At 39.6% G+C, this 7,299-nt stretch overlaps 1 pseudogene; it reads right to left on the reverse strand.

Annotated features, from left to right (window-relative positions):
* Positions 1–6,230: 6,230 nt before the first annotated feature.
* Positions 6,231–7,299, reverse strand: LOC130724968 (probable long-chain-alcohol O-fatty-acyltransferase 5; annotated as a pseudogene).

Consider the following 7,299-nt stretch of genomic DNA (forward strand, 5'->3'; position numbering starts at 1 on the left):
GAAGAGTCAAGTGCTAAGAAATCACATGATACTCTACAAAACACATTGATCAAGGAAACCTGAGCAATTGTCTACATCAAAGGTTTCTTTCTCTCTCATCAAAGAAATAAAGAAATGGAGCACAGCCCAATGTCTAGGCCCATTGTTCAGGGCGAACTAGACAATCCATTTCTAAGGACAAATGAAGAACCTGGTCAGAGCTGAAAGCATCTTCTGAGGAAGATTATGGTAAGCACAATGTCGAAGACAATTAAACCATCATTGTCCAATGACCTCAGCACCGGGAAGGAAGACATGAGTGGAAGTCTTAGAGTGACCAAGCCTAAGCAGAAACACACTCATCGTCTGGAAGACTAAAGGAAGATCGTCTGGAGCAGAATTGAAGACTGACGACACAGAGGATCGTCCACAAAGTCAGCAACTCACTCTAGCTTACCGCAACGTCAAATCAAGCAAGCTCTCCCTTGAAGTTGAAGCCGAAGACAACTTTGTGCAGAAGATTCAAATTAAAGATTAACTATCTGACACAAAGCTATGATGAAAAGGAGCTTTGTGGTGTCACTATCAGATTTCCATATCTCTACACCAACGGATAGAAACGCAGACCTATGCTACCTTCTACATTAAAAATCACATCCTTACAACATAGAGTCTCCATCAAACAGTAGCAAGCTTTGACGATGGTACATCAGCGTTGTTTGATCCAACGACTAGAAGCTCTGTGAACGCCAAGCTCCAACAGGTCGCAACAGCTACCTTTCGCTCACAGAAGACTCAGAAGTATAAAGGGAAGAAGCAAATACTTGAGGAAGTAGTGCTCACGCTCACAAGGATTGAGCTTTATGCTCAAATCTATGAAGTGCGAATTGGAGCCTCAGTGCCCAACATTAGACATCGATGATACTCCTAATGATCACATAATTTATCATCGTCTGATAAAAACATGTAGAGTAGATATTCTTAGAGTTAAATCTTTTCTATCTCTATCATGTAATAGAACATAAAGCATAAGCCTAGAGTTGAAAATCTCCTAAATGCTTTATGTTCATGAACTTAATTGATCTACTATCCCTCTTAGAAGAAGATATTTTAGAGAAGATGAACACGATCTTGAGAAAGATTGTTTTTTGGGAGAAGTCATGTCTAATACTTGTATTGGAGGAGTCCTTTCTAATACTCAATGCCTGAAGAGGCAGTGAAAGAATACTTGGAGGAGTCCTGGATAACACTCACTAGGAGGAGTCCTTATAAACTCATAGGAGAAGTCCTTATAAACTTGTAGGAGGAGTCCTTATAAACTCAAAGGAGAAGTCCTAATAAACTTGTAGGAGGAGTCCTTATAAACTCATAGGAGGATTCCTTATAAACTTGTAGGAAGAGCCCTTATAAAATCATAGGAGGAGTCCTTATAAACTCAAATGAGAAGTCCTTATAAACTCAAAGGAGGAGTCCTTACAAACTCACCGGGAGAAGTCCTGTTAAATACTTGTTGTAGGAGAAGTCCTTGATACTTGCATAGTGAAATCTCAGTCATGATGTGGACTGGATGTAGCCCTATCGTTTTGGGGGCGAACCAGGATAAATCATTGTGTTCACCGTCTAACTCCTTCCCCCATCTTCTCTCTAACATTTTGGCTGCCCCCAAACGATAACGATCAAATCGTGATATCTCTCTATCGCTTGGAAATCCAATTTTTGGATGACACAATTCTATCCCCCCTTTCTTGTGCAACTCTTCGTGTTTCTCTCCACTTTAGTGTTGTCTCAATAGGTGCCGGTATTCTATCGGCGAACTAATGGCGGGGCTGAAGGTCATGTCCATCGCTTAGATCTTTGTTGGTGTGGCTTTGGTTGTCTTCATCGTCTTCGTTGTCGCCTCCTTCATATAACAACCCATTTTTCTTCATGTTTCTCCTCCGCTCTCTTTGTTAATTACTTGCGAACCAACGGTGGCCTTGGCCCTCGCCGTTGCGATCTGTGATAGTTCTCTGTGGTCTTTCTCAGAGAAAAACCCTCTTCTCGATTCTAGCTTGAGCTAACACATATCTGAGTCTAATCCTCCCCAACCTGCCCGCTAACCCTTATCACCAAGACCCGACACACCCGAAACCAACCACGGTCAGAGTCGGTCTTGAATATGTTTGATTCAAATCCGTCCAAACCCGACATCTTTCGCCCAAATCCACCTCAACTCGCCCGCTGCTCAGCCCTAACTACCCCTAACTTGAAGTTACTATGTTAGTATCTCCAAATTAAAGGTAGTGTGTGGCATGCTCGAGAGCACCAATTTAGGGTAGTGAAAATCATTAACAAATAATTAAAATCATCACCAAGTTTGCATTGACAAAACATAATAAAATATCTTACCAATATAATTAATAAGGCATTTCAGTGTCAATCAAATTAATCAAAGTTTAAATCACATCACAAATAATTGTAATCTGCCATAAGAAAAGTAGTACACAATAACAAAAGTAACACTACAATAATATGGCAATTTACCAACAGAGGCAAAGGACTCCATTACTAACGGCTTAGACGGCTAAGTCGTCGAAAAAGTTTTTTTGCCAAAAATTAAAAATAATTTAAGCACTTTTTTGTCGGTAATTTGGCGGGAAAATTTAACTATCCCATTACTGTTGACTTCGGTCGTCATTGTTTTGGAGGATGATTTTCGTGTCCTTACCAATATTTTTTTGAATGAATTTGAGAATTTGTTTGGGCACGACAACTGACCGCTAGAATTCTGACGGTTATTTTCGTCAATAACTTATATATACTCATTCAAAAGTCATCGGTAACCTAAATATAGGCTCGCCATCCTCTTGGCTTTCACAGTAATTTCTTCCTTTTTTGTATTTAATTTAGTTTATAATTTTTATTTTGGTAGCAAAAGATATATACTGTTAGATAGATAAATTTCATGAGAACAACTCTCTCACAAATAGGACAAATCAACAAAATCCCACCAATCAAAACCACCCCAAAGGCCACACCCAGGGAATGTGCCTCTTTAAAATTTTCCTAGGAAAAACTCATTGAGAAAAAAACCTAGTGAAGGAAAAAGAGTACAACATTCCCGAGAATTGCCTTTGGTTCACTTGAGACAAAATAAATAAATAACCAAAACAATAAAACCTGAACAACTCAAACCTAACCACAATATGTCAATTAAAAAGCAACCCTACAAACAATACCAAAACAAACAAGACAAAAGGAAAACAACCCAAACCACAAAGAACTAAGACCCATACTTATTAGGGTGGGTACGTTTGAGATGCTGCACACACCCCTCAGTGACCTCCTAGCTCATCGGAAACTTCCCAAACAAGACCCAACTCTTTACCAACCGTCCACATCTTACATGCACGCTCATAAACATAATTCTGGGACTGAGAAGACAACAGTCCCTCAGGATCCACCCTATCAAACGCAGTGGTAGACACTCCCGGTGCCTCGACGGCAACATAATCAGTAACCTAAAACCCTTGTTTTTTCCTTCCCCTCTTTGTAACTTTCCTAGGCGACCTCTTTTTCTCCCAACATAAAAACTTGTGCCCTTAACAGGCTCCTTCTCCACAGAAGGACAACAAGATAGAGGCTTAAACCAAGAGAAAATCCCATCGAGGGGAATCAACGAGGGGACACCATGGTCCTCTTTTTTGTGTCTTGTGTTATATGTAAGATTTTCATTGTGGATCAATTAATCGTATTATTTGGCTTTCACGTTTAATATTTTTTGATAGATAATTACATTTACGCTTAAATATATTTTGGGTTCTTGACTTTATAAGAAGAATCAAATTGGGTCCATGAATAATCCTTTAAATGTTATATTTAATAATTTTTTAATTAAATTAAGTCCTTGTGCCTATGTGTTATTAATTTTGACCAGTCAACTCTTCCACGTCATTTCTCTAATCCTATGTGTAATTTTTCACATCAATTTTGGTCTATCGAAAGTTTTTTTAATCACTTAAAGTCCTGTTCCTCCACTTTCTTCCACTTCTTCTTCTCACAAACATAAAAACCCTTCCCCTTATTCTTCTCAGAAATCGAAAACCTAGAAATTTCTAGAAACAAAAACAAAAAATTTATCCATTCATTTCCACATCATCTTCTTCCCCTAAAATCCAGTACCTTCAAACTCATATCCCGAAACTCATGATAAATAAACCCAATAAATCAAGCAATTTTTTTTATGTGCTGCGAACAATCCGTAACAACCATCCATTAAATCAAGGAATGATCCATAATGAGGCAATGAATAAAAAATTTCTTCACAGGTTTAAAGAAATTAGTCGATCCTAAAGAAAAGGGGAAACAATTTCGTCTTGATCTCTACCAATGGCTCAAACTGTTAATAGTTACACGTATAAATGATCGTTTGTAATTACCGACGAACTCAACGGTAATAATTGTAGGCTCAAAATCGTCGGTAATCATTTACTTATAAGCCAAAACTCGAAGGCTCGGTGATCGTCGATATAATGCCATTATCGACGGTTTTTTGTGTGTACCGACAGTTTTTAGTCGTAAGCAATATGTTGTTTTCTTGTACTGTAGTATACAATCGTGTTGCTTGTCTCATCTCTTACGTCGTTTGTAATGTCATTAGGAATTACAATTGAAATAACACAATTTTCAAATTAAATTTTTCATTGATAATCTGAATGATTTGTCTAATCCGAAATTAATGATTGATTCAAAAAACTGAATGTGTATTGGCCTAGTTCAACTCGGTTAACAGCCAGATGAATTAGCTATTGAACCCTTTTCACCTCATGTAACACAATTCTCATTGTTGAACTATTTAATCAATGTATCTGAACAATGTCAATTGGTCCTGCCGGTAAACATAATAGATCAAAACACAAGACAAACTTACCAAAACTTCAATTATTATATCAAAATTCATAATTGTTTTCAACATATAAACTCATTATGATATCATAACAAAAACAAATTGCTTCATTTATAGATAAACTCATTATGATAATTCCAACACTTTCATACATATTCAAATTAATATAACTAATCATAAGACAAACAAATTAGAGTTATTTCATTTCGTGAATCAATATATTCACTCATTATAATATCCTAAGACAAACCATTATCTCCATTTACAAATAATTCTAACACTTCTATATTTAACCAAATTAATATAAGGGTTGTGGAAAACATAAAATCAACAAAATAATAAAGATCAACGAATAACTTTGTTAAACGATTTTGAATATATCAAAAGATCGATGAGAGGAAACTCCTGAAGACCACAACTTAAATGAGTTTGAATATAAAAAATGTCGGCCGGTGGATGCTCAGGACACAACCGCTGCCACCGGGTCAACGGCTCGTGGCAGAGTTAGGGTGAGGACTTTCGGTTGTGGTAAAGCGCCAACGGTGCATCTCGTAAAGGAACGATGGTAGGGCTATCACATAGATGTTTAGGAAGAGAGTGATGTCGGTGGATTTGGTGGCCGGGGGAGAAGGTGAAGGTGGCAGAAGAGGAGGGAGGATAATGGAATAGGTTGAGCGCTAGAGGGAGGATAAGGTCGTCAAACGAAGGGTCATAATGTAGGTCGGGGGACAAGGATGACTCATAGCGGTGCAAGATTGTGAGCCGATAAGGGTTAGGTTGATGATTAAGTGCAGTGGTGTAGGGTTTGAGAGAGGGGATGCACTAAAGGTAAGGGTGACGGTGAGGCGTGACAAAGGAAAGGCAGAGTAGGGGTGACATCTTAGGCGAGTAACGAGGGAGAGGGAAGAGGAAGAGAATAGAGAAGTTATAGGGTTTGTGTGAGTTTTTACATAGAGAAAGTTATAAAGAAAGTTTGGCGGAGGAAAAGATGAGAGTTAGCATCGGCCAAACCGACGCTATAGTTTCACCCATGTTCTGGATCGTCTGTACATGGGGTCAGTGTTGGCTGTAACCGAGGATACCCTGACCGATGTATTTCACACCATGTTCTAGATCGTTGCACCAGAGCCGCTACTTAATGTCACATCATGGACGCTAAACCACCGGGTGCAAACTTGTTAAAAGCAGATGGGAATAAAAGAGAAAAAAACTTACTTAAAATTTGTGACGGCTTCCCAAATTTAGTGTCGGGATCGTGACCGACGCTACTTTTCAGCGCCTATAGCATTCTTTTTGTAGTGCAAGTGGTCTACATCAATTCTAGTACGTCAATCTCATAACTAGCTTTTGCCATCAAAACTAATCTTCATATTGTAGATTTAATAATATGTTCAATACATAGAGAGTTAGACAAATGTTTAGGTAACATTGACTTGACAAAATTCACCAAAAAAGTGTACTCCCTGATAGCCTTGCTACCCACACCATTCCTAGACAACTGAGGAAAACAAAGCCAACTCGCAGTGATAGTCTGGAACCCAAGTGTAAGCAGCCCCGACATGATCCGATGCAACCGCCACCCGCGACGGAGCAAAACTTTTTTAGCCTCCACCTCCGCTATGGTGCACGCAGCGTGAAAGCACAAAGAAGCACGTGACTTCCCCTGTGGGAAGCGCACGTGTCAGATAGTAGTACATAAGCTCGTGCATTAGGCCAGATACGAGAAAGGTGGTCATCCTGGCAGCGTGCATAGCAAATGCCGGACCCACAAAACACATTGAAATACGACGTGTGGGGTCATATACGGTGGGTCGTAGAATACTCGTAACCACAAGATTCCATCTATGACCCCAAAAATCTTGAAGCGAGGTGCATAGGAACGGTTTGTTGAACTGTCGTTCTATCTCAAAGCCAAAGATGGCTTGAGCTGGGATCACACTAAGGGCTAACACAAGCTCTATGCCGAGGTACATGTGACAACGATAGAGGACAAACATGAAATATGGGTGCATGGTTTCACTATAGTCATAGCAACGTACGATCACAACCAAGATAAGCAGTTTGAGACACGTGGGAAAAAGAGGTTTTGTTGTTTGGGTGGTGGATTTGGATGGTTTTGATGGTTTGAGTTGGATGGGAAGGGAAGCTATGGAGATGAAGTGGACGATGTTTGGAAGAGGGTAAAGGGGGCCTTGGTTGAAGGAGAAAAGGAGGAGCTTGAAAGTGGCAAGCCAAACGAGGAAGAAAGTTGTGGGGGCACCAAGGTGGAAGGAAGAGAGGTTCAAAGGGAGGATGAGGAAGAGGTAGAGAACAGGGAGAAGAGAGAGGAGCCTCAAGAAGCCTTTTGGTATTTTGGCAGCTATGTAGTAGCAATAGCATAGACATGACATGGCTGTGATCCACACCATGATGAACCTCTCAATTTCACCATCCAT

Source organism: Lotus japonicus, chromosome 6, assembly GCF_012489685.1.
Source record: "Lotus japonicus ecotype B-129 chromosome 6, LjGifu_v1.2".
NCBI classification, from domain to species: domain Eukaryota; kingdom Viridiplantae; phylum Streptophyta; class Magnoliopsida; order Fabales; family Fabaceae; genus Lotus; species Lotus japonicus.